Consider the following 15,082-nt stretch of genomic DNA (forward strand, 5'->3'; position numbering starts at 1 on the left):
CTCTCTAGGAGCAAAACGTCATTTTCCTCGACCATACCAATATATCTGTCTGGAGGATTAGAGACTCTACCCGACCTCCTAGGTTCCTGAGGAATATTAACCGTATCATAAGTTGAAGGAACATCTTCCTCCATCTGTTCCTCGGTTGTTGGTTCCTTAATCTCCGACAGCTCGAAGGTTCTATTACTCGACTTATTCTCGAGAAACTCTTTCTCTAAGAACTTTGCACAAGCCGCAACAAAAACTTGATGTTCGGTAGGCGAATAGAAGTAATGACCAAATACTCCTTTTGGATAACCAATAAAGTATGTCTTGACCGATCGCGGGCCGAGCTTATCCTCGTGTCTCCACTTGACATAAGCCTCGCAGCCCCAAACCCGAATAAAGGACAAGTTAGGGACCGTTCCCTTCCATATCTCATACGGAGTCTTGTCGACAGCTTTAGACGGACTTCGGTTAAGTATAAGAGCAGCTGACAAAAGAGCAAAACCCCATAATGAATCAGGCACTAACGTGTGACTCATCATGGATCGAACCATATCAAGTAGTGTTCGATTTCTCCGTTCGGACACACCATTTAATTGAGGTGTTCCAGGTGGAGTTAACTGTAAAACTATTCCACAGTCTTTAAGGTGTTGATCAAACTCATTTGAAAGATATTCGCCACCACGATCTGAACGGAGTGCTTTAACCTTTCTTCCCAGTTGGTTCTCAACCTTATTCTGGTATTCCTTGAATTTTTCAAAAGACTCACTTTTATGCTTCATTAAGTAGACATATCCGTATCTACTCAAATCATCCGTGAAAGTGATAAAATATTTATAGCCGTCTCTTGAGGTGATTGACATAGGTCCACATACATCCGTATGTATGAGTCCTAATAGGTCATTAGCGCGCATTCCAACACCTTTGAAGGAAATTCGAGTCATTTTGCCGATAAGACATGATTCACACGTGCCAAATGATGTGAAATCAAATGTGGAGATAGTCCCATTCTCAATGAGTTTCTTTACACGTTTTTCATTTATGTGTCCCATTCGACAATGCCATAGATAAGTTTGATATTTGTCACCAACCTTTAATTTCTTATTATTCACATGTAATATATCTGTGGTTTGATCTAAGATATAAATTCCATTCATGAAAACTGCTTTGCCATAAACCATTTCATTAAAAGAGAAAATACAACTATTGTCCTTTATTGAAAATGAAAAACCGTCTTTATCAAGTACGGAAAAAAAATAATATTCTTAGATAAATGGGTACATAGTAACAGATTATATAAATATAACTCAAAACCACTCGGGAGCTGGATTACGTATGTTGCCATTGAGACTGCAGCAACTCTTGCTCCATTCCCGACTCGTAGGTCCACATCACCCTTTGCGAGGGGTGTGATGTTTTTAGGCCCCGCAAATGATTACGAGATGAGAACCACAGCCAAGTATCAAGTACCCAAGTTCCGAAACTTGCATGGTTAATCTCAATCATATGAATATAAGATGACATACCAACAGGAGTGACGCGGCCTGATTTTATGTCCTCACGGTACACGGGACAGTTCCTCCTCCAATGCCCAGTCTTGTGACAATGGTTGCACTCAACGTTACCGCCCTTGCTCTTTGCCTTACCTTGTGAGACACTAGTCTCACCCGGCCCACTCTTACCGTTTCCTGACTTCTTAAACTTTGGCTTTCCTACAGTTCGGTCGCCGTGAGCTTTGCCCTTACCCTTATTCTTGTTGGAAATCATGAGAAAATATTGCTTCATGCTCCCACTCAATTTCAAATCTGATGCGTGTCTTTTATATGATGTTTTACATCCTATTTTCCACGCATTTCAGAGCTCATTTGGGTAGTTTAAGCTACCATTTCCCCTATTTCCGTCTACTTTCGTGTTTTTGTACATTATTGCAGAAATGTGAAGAATTCAACGGAAATTGAGCTAAATCCGTCCCCGAGTATCCTGCATTGCATTTTTACGTGGAGTATTCACTTAAGGAACGAGCTTGGTGCGCATTTCAAGGCCCGAAAGGTAAATCCACGAGATTATAGAAGTCAAGTGTCAGCTACCTCGGTCGATCGACCACTACCTTCAGTCGACCGACCAAATCACGGGCTCCATAAGCTACTGTACACTGCTAGTCAGTCGATCGACCACCATGCTCAGTCTATCGACCACATCGCTGCTTCAGACGAGAATTAAAAGATCGAGGAACTTGAAGCCCATTATGTTTAGGTTTTGGAAATAAAAGTTACGTTGGTTTGCTATATAACGTAACCTAGAACAGGAGATTATTCATCCAGTTTTTACTAGTTCTTTAGCCAGTTTCCCAACATTCAATAATTAGGGTTTTCAATACTATTTCGTACAATTACTCTCGCATTCGGTTTCTGGATCTCTTGCTACAATTCCAATCGGTATTCTTCTGCTAATAATTCAGTTTGCTTTATTATTGCTTGTAGGATAGAATTGCTAGTTAGTTTCCCAAAACCGATTCATCGTTTTATGTTAATTGTTTGTTCTACTATTTCAAGCATGAATTCTTCTGTCTATTTTATTAGTTTTATTGTTGTTATCGTCCTTAGTATGAGTAGCTAAATAGTTTGTGCTAGGATGTAGGAGAATTATAGTATAGGCGGCAATATAATGAACACGGCCTGATTCGCGTGTTGGTCGATAGACCGCCATGCCTGGTCGATCGACTGACCACGTGAGGTTTTATTTTCATTTTAATTGTTTTAATTCTTTATTTGACGAATCGAGTGCACACGACTAGTTGAATGTTTAGGATATGACTAACCCATTAGATCGAGAGATAGGGACAATTGTTAGATCACCAATTAAAATGACTAAACTATGCTGAGATCGAAAGATAGGTAAAGTTTAGACCGTAAATCACTTTTCAGGACGAAAGTTAGTATTAGTGATATTAGGGACCTATAGCGAGATCGAAAGATGCTATTTGTTAAGAGTGGACCGAGATGACCTCTTTATTTCCCGCCTCATGTGTTTGATTTAGACCTGTTTAGTATGCTGCCGCCGAAACTATAACGAACTGACCATCCTAGTACCCCTTCTCTATCTATTTTAACTGTTTATTTAGTTTATTGTCTTTATCTGCTATTAGTATAGACCAAATCAAATCAACCCCCATTATCGTTACCTTAGACTAAATTAGACAATTAGAAATTACATTCGCCTCCTTGTGGTTCGACCCTGTTACCACTAGCCTAGGTTAGTTTTAATAGGAAATTATAAATTTTATTTTTGGTGCTCACAACGACGGGTGTCAAATTTTGGCGCCGTTGCCGGGGAGGCAATTGTTCTAATTTTTAGTTGTTTTTATTTAGTCTTTCTTTAGTTTAAGGGACTTCCGTTCCTTAAACTTTTCTTATATTCTTTTTGTAGTTTCTTCTTATGCGCAGGTCACAGGGTGGTGAACTAGTACCATTCAATCCTGAGATCGAGAAATCCGTGCGCGAGTTGAGACGATCACAAAGGGTATTACCGACAGAGGAAGAGTTGAGTACTCTGTCAAGCTACTACGAGAACGCTCTGTTCGAAGAAGATCCACCTACATATCCTGCTTCAATATCTTCAGCTGAGACAGTCACTTCTCCAGAAATTCCAGTCATGGCTGAAGAAGCAACCATTGCCAGTCACTCAGAGTCGACAGCTGCGAATCTCTACAAAGGATTCGAACTACCTGGGGAGGCGAGGAAATTCGTGCCGAAGCCTTCCTATATTAACCTGGTTGAGAGAAACCAGTTAGGGGAGCTACAAATGAAGATACAGTTAAGCATATGGAGATTTTTATTGATTATTCTTTGTTCTATACCCCCGCCGGCCGGTGTGACCCAAGACCAGATCAAGGAGACCATGTTCATTTTCTCTCTTGATGCTTTGCAAGAGAGTGGTATAGAGATCCGGACCGAGCCGCTCATGGGATCACCGACTGGAATTCCTTAGCCCTGACATTCTACAAAAAGTACTTCTCTGCCTCGAAGACTAAGGCCATTAGAGCTCAGATCACGAGCTTTAAACAGAGGCCTGATGAGAACTTTCATGAAGCATGGGTCCGTTTCAAGAAACCGGTGCGAACCATACCGCACCATGGGTTCGAAAAATGGAGTCTTTGCAATCGTTCTATAATGGGTCGTATGACGATCGAGAGGGCTATTTTGGATCTGCAGCCCAATGGCCGATTTCTTTGAGAACATGGGAGAGACTAAGGAGTGGAAGATCATTGATGATTTGGCCACTCATAAGGCTGAATATGGGAATTCGAGAGGAAACCAGGAGGAGAGTGCTTTGAATCTTCTCTGTTGTTGCCGCACTAGAAGCTCTCACCGCAAGGTTTGACAAATATGAGTTGGGAGGAGCCTCTAAAGGAGGGATGTACCATGTTAACTTATTTGTTTGAGACGGTCCTTTCGTGTCGTAGAAGATGTGGAGCCGAGGGGCATGTCTCGAGTATTGTTCTATCCCCTTTGAGTCTTGTGCCGCCTTTCAACACTATAGGCAGACAAACACGTACTATGAGCCGAATGTCCACCCCAACTTGAGGTGGAGTAGCCAGAATGTCCCGAATCCGACTCAACCTCCACAACAAAGAAGAAAAAGCAAGCTTATGTGCCCCCTTCACAAACAACCATATCAAAAACCTCCCTAGCCGCAAAGCAACAATCCCAAAATTCCGAGTTCACCGAGTTGAAGAACTTATTACTGAAGGAGTCACAAGCTAGAGAGGCCGGGATGAAGATGCTAGAGAGCCAAATTGCTCAATTGTCTAGCAAGAGTACCACTCGAGCTCCGGGACACTTACCGACTCAAACCGACCGTAAAGAGACCCTAAATGCCATAACTTTGAGGAGTGGGTCTACCCTGGAGGGACCTGCTATGGTCGAGGATGCCACTGCAAAAGATGAGGCAAAACCGAGTCAAAACAAAGCTGGAACGAGCAAAGGAAAGAAAAAGGCGTCTACCAGGTATATCGGTCGATCGACCGACATACCTTGGCGATCGATCGATCGAAGTGCGAGTTCTGAAGCTTGGTCTGTTCGACTCAGTCGATCGACTGACATCAGTGGTTGATCGACTGAGATCGCTGCTGATAGCGAGATTTTTTGTCCTCCGATGCCCGACAACTTGAGGGATCATTTGTTTCGGGGCACGACAGTCCCGAAAATATTGGGAAAGACCCGAATCTTGCGACGGGTCGATCCCGGCTCAAGTACGACCCGATGTCGATCAATGGTACACATTTGAGACGGTCTGAAGAGGGTTCAAGCTTCAACAAGGAGAAAGTAGTGGACTTCCAGCCTAAGTCCACGGATACCGGCATGCGCGATTTAGAGGAGAGGGCTAACCTACTTCTTACAGCCCCATACCCGGAAAGACTAGTGCCGACGAAGGAACAGGTATCTTTCAATAAATTTGAAAAAGTTATTCGTAGCTTGAATGTACAACTGCCTTTCCTTGAGTTAGTTAATCAAGTGCCTGCCTATACTAAATTCATGAAACAACTCTGTCTAAGAAAAAGTCACTCGAAAATGTGCATCTTTGTCGCATTAACCAAAGAGTCATGCTCTTATTTGTCTCACACTGCACCTCACAAGCTAGAAGACCCGGGTAGTTTTTCTGTTCCTTGCAATATAGGTACCTTCTCTATTGAGAAGGCATTATGTGACTTAGGAGCTCGTATAAGTGTAATACCCTTGAGTCTTGCTAGGAAGATCAAATTGACTAGGTTCGCAGTGACAGACATGACAGTACAGATGGCTGACCGATCTGCGGTCCAGCCAGTAGGAGTCTTAGAGGACATCCCCGTGCAAATAGGGAAGTTCTTCTTCCCTGTTGACTTCGTCGTACTTGACATGCCCGAGGATGCCCATATTCCCATTATTTTGGGTAGGCCATTTTCGCACACCTTTGGTGCGTCATAGATGTTGGTTCGGGTACCTTGACTTTTAAAGTAGGGAAACATTCTATTGTCTTTGCCCAACCTGCTAAGAAAAAGGACCCCATGTGGCCTGTGACTTGTAATACGGTTTCTGACAAGAAATCGTACTTTGTGCTTCCTGATATGCCTATCTCTATTCCTGTTGTAACCCCTCCGCCCCAGATTGGGAGCAAATTGGAGGAAGATTTGCCTATTTCTGATATTGCAGGAGCTGGTTTGGGGAAGGAAGAGCCGCAAGTTACTCCAGCAGCAAAGAAGCCAATCATCTCACGATGCGGTCTTGGTTGCCTCAGCTATGGCACTGATGAGGAAGTTGATGACGAGCCGGTCAAGGCAAGGGAGTCCGACTTGGACTTTGATGAGAAAGAAGAGGTCATTGACTGGGGAGATGATGAAAGTGTTGATCCGTTGAGCCATACGGATGTGGAAGCTAAGAAGGGTGCAACTGATAAGATAAGCACAGTTGAGGCTACCTCTAGTAGCCAGAAGCCGACGAAGTGGGCCATACCGTGGCCGTTCTTGATCAACTACTAGTTGATCACATGTTTTACAAACATTTTATTTGCTTTTGTTAGACACTTTTTATTGCTTTTGTGTGCGCGAAACTTCGCTTTTTATTTTGCTTGTTTAGGACTTTATGCGCTTTAGACTTTACTTTGGGTTTTGCGCAATTTTGGGCGCGTATTATTGTGCATTTGCAGGTTTTTAGACCTCATCAGCTCAAGTAATTGAGCAAATACGAAGAAATAAGAAGTTACAGCAGTATCTTCAGTCGATCGACTGGCAACATTGGTCGATCGACTGCGTTGCAGTTTCCAGGAGCTACTGTTCCTTTCACCTCTGTCGATCGACTGAGTGATATGGTCGATCGACTGACCTGCACTGCTGTACCTATTTACGACCTCTCTCCTGCTATGTTTGGTCGATTTGCGGAATTAAGGGAGTTTTCTACTCCACTTTATCTTCCGTCACTATTTATTTCTTCTATTTTTCTCAATTTTGCACATAATACCGCTTCATCATTGCTTTCTCGGTTTTATGCGTGGTATTTGTTTGTCTTTTCAGGTATCTTTGGTAGCACTGCTGGCTACTGAAACCTCCTAGCTCACGCTGGTTTGGGGAGGTTTCCTTTGCTGCGCTTAAAGTCTTGTGAGTTCCCGATTTCCACTTCATGTTTTTATTTATTTATTTCATTTTACGCAAATTCCCGTTTCTCTTTTCTTCATTACATGATTTTGCACAATGGGGACATTGTGCGATTTGGTTTGGGGAAGGGTTTTGCGTCGCATATCATTTGCTTGTATTCACGTTTACATTCTGTTTTGCATTGTTTATTTCGTTTCATATATATACCAAAAATTCAAAAAAATTGAAAAATTTCAAAAAAAAATTTCAAATAAAATGCACGTTTATTTTAGCATATAGGTCGAGTCGGAATGGTAGTATTTCAATGATGACATAGCATTTGCAGCTGTTTTGCCTAAGCCTTGCCTAATTAACATGTTATTAGTAGAATCATATATGCATAGTCTACGAGTTTTCGTTAAATTTCTTGCTGGACTTGAGACTTGACTTTGAAAATTGGCAACCTACTTCATATTTCTGAGATTTAGAACCTATAACTGGTGACATTTATGACCAGTTTATCTAGGAATGCGAGTAGTACTCCTTATGAGACATGTTACATAAATTTGCATAAATATAAATTTAATCTGCTTAATACCTGTATGCATTCGGTTTGTGGTTTGTTGACACATGTGTTAGAGGTTTCCCTTTATTCATTTTACCCATGAGCTCCACATTGCCAAAAATATCCTTTTTGTCCCATTACTACATCCTACATTTAGCCTGTTCTTTGTCAAGCTAGTAGTCTATGTTCTTGGGATTGTTACTTCGTTTTTGGCAGCATTTGCTCTTATTTGAGATTTAGTTGGAAAGATGAAATGAAGGAGGAAAGAAGTTGAAAGGAAAGAAAAAGAAAAAAAAAGAAAAAAATGATTCGAAAAAAAGAAAAAAAAAAGAGAGTTCTGTACTGTTCATAGCAGTCGATCGACTGCCAGTTCTGGTCGATCGACTGGAGTTCGAAAGAAAGAAAAAAGAAGAAATCAATTCGCATAATTCAAGCCTTTATCTTATGGCAATTTTTGCTCCCATGTATTATTCATATCTTATGGGGAGTTAGTTGATCACTTTTTTACCTAGAGATTGTGAGATTTGTGCTTGCTATAGCACCGTTTCGTTGATTTTGAGCAAGAAGTTGGATGTTGCTATATGGTTCCGTTTTGGTACTAGCTTGATCACCTGTACCTCCACTTTTCCATAAAATGTTTTGCCTCTTCTTACCCATACCTCACATATCCCATATATACCTCGGCATGTGTCTTGGTCATTTGTTTGGTTGGAATGCATATGTACGGTCATAGAGATTACTTTCATATTATATTGCAGGCATGTTTTTATAAGTCGTAGTTAGGTGAGAGTCTGTACAAAATGAATTCTTTCTATCCTCTTATAAATTCACCTGTGCTTATGAGTGATTTGAGCGACCCGTGAGAGTCCGATTTGATAAGTCTCTATGGATGACGGTTCAGCAATTTTCTAACGACTTCATAACTCGTTTGCATGATTCATACGCTAATTGATTGTTAGTTATTGCATTAAATTGGTTTAGGCTTTACATGTTGTAATTCGCTCTGAGATTGAACTCGTTCCATTAGGTCATTAGATCGAGTCTAGTTCTTGCTTGGGGACAAGCAAGGGTTTGGTTTGGGGAAGTTTGATGCGTGTCTTTTATATGATGTTTTACATCCTATTTTCCACGCATTTCAGAGCTCATTTGTGTAGTTTAAGCTACCATTTCCCCTATTTCCGTCTACTTTCGTGTTTTTGTACATTATTGCAGAAATGTGAAGAATTCAACGGAAATTGAGCTAAATCCGTCCCCGAGTATCCTGCGTTGCATTTTGACGTGGAGTATTCACTTAAGGAACGAGCTTGGTGCGCATTTCAAGGCCCGAAAGGTAAATCCACGAGATTATAGAAGAAGTCAAGTGTCGCTACCTCGGTCGATCGACCACTACCTTGATCGATCGACCAAATCACGGGCTCGAAGCTATCAGACATCGCTAGTCGGTCGATCGACCACCATGCTCGGTCGATCGACCACATCGCTCGCTTCAGACGAGAATTAAAAGATCGAGGAACTTGAAGCCCATTATGTTTAGGTTTTGGAAATAAAAGTTACGTTGGTTTGCTATATAACGTAACCTAGAACAGGAGATTATTCATCCAGTTTTTACTAGTTCTTTAGCCAGTTTCCCAACATTCAATAATTAGGGTTTTCAATACTATTTCGTACAATTACTCTCGCATTCGGTTTTTGGATCTCTTGCTACAATTCCAATCGGTATTCTTCTGCTAATAATTCAGTTTGCTTTATTATTGCTTGTAGGATAGAATTGCTAGTTAGTTTCCCAAAACCGATTCATCGTTTTATGTTAATTGTTTGTTCTACTATTTCAAGCATGAATTCTTCTGTCTATTTTATTAGTTTTATTGTTGTTATCGTCTTTAGTATGAGTAGCTAAATAGTTTATGCTAGGATGTAGGGGAATTATAGTATAGGCGGTAATATAATGAACACGGCCTGATTCGCGTGTTGGTCGATAGACCGCCATGCCTGGTCGATCGACTGACCACGTGAGGTTTTATTTTCATTTTAATTGTTTTAATTCTTTATTCGACGAATCGAGTGCACACGACTAGTTGAATGTTTAGGATATGACTGACCCATTAGATCGAGAGATAGGGACAGTTGTTAGATCACCAATTAAAATGACTAAACTATGCTGAGATCGAAAGATGGGTAAAGTTTAGACCGTAAATCACTTTTCAGGATGAAAGTTAGTATTAGTGATATTAGGGACCTATAGCGAGATCGAAAGATGCTATTTGTTAAGAGTGGACCGAGAGGAACTCTTTATTTCCCGCCTCATGTGTTTGATTTAGACCTGTTTAGTATGTTGCTGCCAAAACTATAACGAACTGACCATCCTAGTACCCCTTCTCTATCTGTTTTAACTGTTTATTTAGTTTATTGTCTTTATCTGCTATTAGTATAGACCAAATCAAATCAACCCCCATTTTCGTTACCTTTGACTAAATTAGACAATTAGAAATTACACTCGCCTCCTTGTGGTTCGACCCTGTTACCACTAGCCTAGGTTAGTTTTAATAGGAAATTATAAATTTTGTTTTTGGTGCTCACAACGACGGGTATCAATATCCTTCTCGGTCTGTACGAGTAGTGAGTGTAGCTCATGAGGACTTTTCTTCATGTCATTCATGTAGTAATTTGCCCTGAAAAGGGCAAAACCATCATAAAGTGAATGAAGCATACGGTCAATGACTATGCTCTCACTGATTTTGCAATCAAGTGCCTCCAGTTTCTCGACATTCTCAATCATGTCAAGAATGTGTGGGCTAACCGGTTGGCCCTTCTGGAGTTTCGCCTCAAAGAAGCGACAGGTATGCTCATAAGTAACGATTCTCGGTGCTTTTGAGAACTCATTAGTGAGCGTGGTGAAAATATTGTTTGCACCTTGGGCAATGAAGCGTCTTTGCAAATTGGTTTCCATTGCAAAAATGAGTACGTTCTTTATCGCACCCGCTTCCATGACGAAGTCACTATAAGCAAGTGACTCGTTAGCTCTTGCATTGGGGCCTGGGTTTGGCGGTATTGGCTCAATCAAGTACTTGAGCTTACCGTCAGCAAAGGCAGCATTCCGTAATGATGCCTCCCTGTCCGCAAAGTTGGATCTGTCATTCTTCAGTCGTGTGGACTGATTCATGTGGTCCATGAAAGTTTTGAGCCAGGACTCGCGTGCAAGTGTGGCACTTGGCATAGGGATATCAGCATTTCCAGCCATTTGTTGTAAGCAGTATTATCAATATAAAACGAATTCTACACTGCGAAAAGAAGAAGAAAAACATAATAAGCATACTCATCGTTATGATTTAAGTCTAATGCAAAACTGTTATAATGCGAAGACTCAAGCATTTATACAACTGACCTCCCTCAAGAATTATATAAATGATCCCAAGACTCAATTATCTGTAAATTGATAAGCAAACCTCTTGCCTAATTCTACTTTTAGAATTCTTGGTTGATAAATTTCTGTAAATTTTATCTATAGTCCATCATAATCTCGAGAAACTCTTCGGATTATAATGTTGAGGTAAAATAAGTCAACACAAACTACTTACCCAACGTAGAAGGGGTTATATGGAGAGTAAGGTCCTATATACCTACCGACGAAGAAGGGATTCATAGTTGTTTGGCCTATAAAGACTAGTCTCAATTTTAGTTTTAGAGGAAGATCCCATCAACTTTATTTTAATACATTTTAAGTGAACTAATATCTAGCATGCGAGAATGAATAAACTAAGATGATGGCTTAAAATTGTGTGACATCTTTATATCCATGATAACTAACATCCAAACTATATGAGTCAATTTTCATGCATATAGGTAAGTGGTTTGGTTTAGGCGGAATATGATGCACTAACAATCATGCGAAGAAAAGCAACAAGTATGGAAAAACGTAAAACAAAAACAAAGTCCTAGGGTGGCCTATCTACCAAAATGAACATAAATACAACTTTGGAATCCTTCCTAGGACCCGAGAAGCTTGTCTTGATGTTCCATCTTGGTCCATGTAGCGGGAGTGAGCAATCCAATCTCCATCTTTAGTCTTCTCAAAATTACAATTAATAAATTACAAAATAAACCTATTTACATTCTAATTTCAAAAACATAATACTAAAGAAAACCAAAGGAGATTCGAGATCTCAAAATTACATCAAGATTATGTTTCCATCATTACAAAAACATAATCAACTAAGGCCACACTAGGTAATACCAAATTACAACCGATTGCAAAAAAATACGTAAATAAACCATTCAACAATTCATACAACTAAATAAAATGTATCAACAATAAATTAATCATTCAAGACATAATTCCTTAATTATGTAGAGTAATTTATCCAAACCACCTATTTTAAAATGATCCAAATTATGTGACAATTCCTCAATTACTCACAATAATTCCAATCTTAATACACATTAACTTGTAATATGAATTAATCTAACATCATTTTAAACCACTTTAAAATAATTGGGTATCTAAAATTTGTGAACTTTTTCACAACAAACAATCATACATTATAGATATAATGTATAATAATTATTGGCCAAAACAAAAAAAAAAACGAATTTTTTTTATAGGTCTCAGCATTCTGCCCTAAAAATTCGAAAAACAGTTTTTTTTTTTTTTTTTTTTTTTTTTTTTTTTTTGTCTCTCTCGAAAAGAACCACTTTTATGTGAACAAATTTGTTTAATGTTGCTACTATAACAAAATTGACATAATCATCAATGTTTAATTTAAACATAGATCCAAACTAGATGATTCAATTTAACCTCTTAAAATGAATATCTAAATTATGATTAAATCGATTATCTGAATATTTGATTCATCACAATTGATTTGAACATTATTAAATGAATGAATCGTGATTCTTAAACAACAATTTAACACCATGTATGCCAAAACTATATAGCAAAAACAAATGAACATCATTTATAAAAACAATTTCCATTTACATTTCAATTTAATTCTTATTAAATCAAAACATCTACAAATTTATCATATTATCATCTTAACATATTAAAACAACAATATCAATAAATCAAAATGGAAACAAGGCATCAAAAACAAAAACAAAAACATCTCGGCAAAAAATTGATGCGGCCGAATTTTTGTTTTTGTTTTGTTTTAATCCTTTTATGAAAATGATATAAAATAATTTCGTGGCCTATGCTCTGATACAACTTGTGGGAAACATCGGTATATTTCATCAAGAAAATTCGGATTATAACGAAATTATGAAATATGAAATTACGAGTCATAAACGAAATGCATAAACAAAAGAATAGAGATTAGAATTAACCTCCGGTCCTAGCAAATTGGCCTAAGATTAAATATCGAGATCGATAATCTCCTTATCGTTGCACCCAAAATGCTCCGAGAAATGCCTTTTTCTTGCTAGAAAGAGAACCCTAATTCCTAATAATTTTTAGGATTTTTGTTATGAGAGTATAGGAAAAAAAACCAAGAGGGAAAAATGATCCTCCCCTCTCTCCTATATAACCGTCCAAAAGGAGAAAAAGAGGGGAAGATATTTTTCTTATTTTTTTTCTCCCCTTTTTCGTGTAACAACCAAACAAAATAAGGAGAAAATCTTCTTATTTTAGGTTGTTATCATATTGTATAAAACGTGTATCATTATCAATTGTCATTTATGTCGTCACGTATTAATAAGTCCACACACAACAGTTTGTAGCCGATTTATTAATACCGGTCTGTGATCATTTATTATAACAATTTCGTATAATATATACATTAACTATAAATATCGCATATTTATAATTTGCTAATTAAATATAACCGTTTATGTTTAATTACGAATTAACATCTTAATTCGTTTAAGCTAACATTATATACATTAATTAAATATAACAGTTTATATTCAATTTACGAATTAACAATAAATCGTCTCAGCTGATATTATTTAATTGTATTAAATAATCGACTCATCATCACATTGACTAACTTTTTAGTCAAATACATGGACTAACCTTTTAGTCATATAAGGCATCAATGTGATTATATTTTCATATAATCACATCTCTCAAACACATCCTTTAGGTGTGACTTTTAGGGACCAGTTGATCACCGCCATCAGTATGATAATAACGTCAAACTACTAGCAAGCCAACCGTTATTAGTAAACGTTAATCAACTGATAAAATACTAAGTATACCCTGTGAACCTATAAGAGATTTGTACACGTTATCACACTAACTGTGGAGGACACTAGCTCCAACAGACGCAAATTATTCTCCCTCTATCAGTTCGAGTACAAGCTCGTGGCGATCAAAGAGGAAGGTCCGAGATGCTGAAAGGACCTCCTCCAGTCAGAAGCCCTCTTGTGGGCTATTGAAGTGTTTTGGACGATGAGCGGGGAATGCCCCGTTGTATTAATTTGTAATTTTGAATTTCCGTTAGACTTTTTAATTGCGTTTTAGATATTTAGACAGTAGCTTAGTTAGTTTTAGCGAAAACCGAATATAGACTGCCTTTTTTTGTGATTTGGTATTTGCGGGAAGTGTTTTTGCGTGTTTCTATGCAGGTTTGGGGAAGATATATCGCATTGGAACGTGTGCAATAGGAAAACACCTCGATAGAGTACTTTTTGTACTCGATCGAGAGGATGGCCCAGCAAAAGAACTTGATCAAGTTGTTTCAGCCACTCGATCGAAGTGTGAAAATAAAGGAGTTCTCGATCGAGGGAAAATGTGTTCGATCGAGTAGAATGGATGCCAGAGTCCTCGATCGAGTATTTTCAAATCACTTGATCGAGTGAATATGATTATAACACGCAGGAAGTCGTCCTTCCCTCTTCTATTTTCATTCTATTTTTCATTCTCTTTCTTTTATGCGATAAGTGCTTTAGAAAACCCCCAAATTCTTCCATTAATCTTCCTATTACCAAATCAATCACTCACTTTGCATTCCTTGTTTTAATATCAACATTTCCCCCATATTTTCACATTCAATCTCGTCTTTGATGCTTTCAATTTGGGAAATAAGGGTTTGCTCGGGTTTTATTCAAATCCGACTATTTTTCTTGCGATTTTTGTCTATTCTTTGCATATTGTTGTGGGCATTCAATCAAGTAAGTGATTTCTTCCCTTTTATTGTTGATTAATTGTTGTTTCGACCTAATTTGAGGCATTAGGGTTCGAATTTTTTCGAAAATTCGTGATGATTTAGGGGAATTCGTGTTTAATTGATTAGTTTTTGCCCTTACTTGATTGATTATGATGGATAGTAACACAATGCCGTCGACTAGTTCGACTGTTGCTCCATCCCTGACTGAGACGGTGGTCCCTGCTGCTGCCACCGTCGTTTCTGCTGTTTCTACTGCTGCTGCCACTACTGTTACTGCTGGTACCGTTCCCACTACGGTGACGACCCCTACTGCGTCGTGAC

General features: G+C 38.7%; 1 non-coding gene across 1 annotated transcript; it reads right to left on the reverse strand.

Moving 5' to 3' along the window:
- Nucleotides 1-4,016: 4,016 nt before the first annotated feature.
- On the reverse strand, nt 4,017-4,123 carry LOC141603690 (small nucleolar RNA R71). Its single transcript, XR_012525549.1, has one exon. It is a non-coding gene; the product is annotated as a small nucleolar RNA R71 (small nucleolar RNA).
- Nucleotides 4,124-15,082: the final 10,959 nt, after the last annotated feature.

The sequence above is a fragment of the Silene latifolia genome, chromosome 9, assembly GCF_048544455.1.
Source record: "Silene latifolia isolate original U9 population chromosome 9, ASM4854445v1, whole genome shotgun sequence".
NCBI lineage: Eukaryota > Viridiplantae > Streptophyta > Magnoliopsida > Caryophyllales > Caryophyllaceae > Silene > Silene latifolia.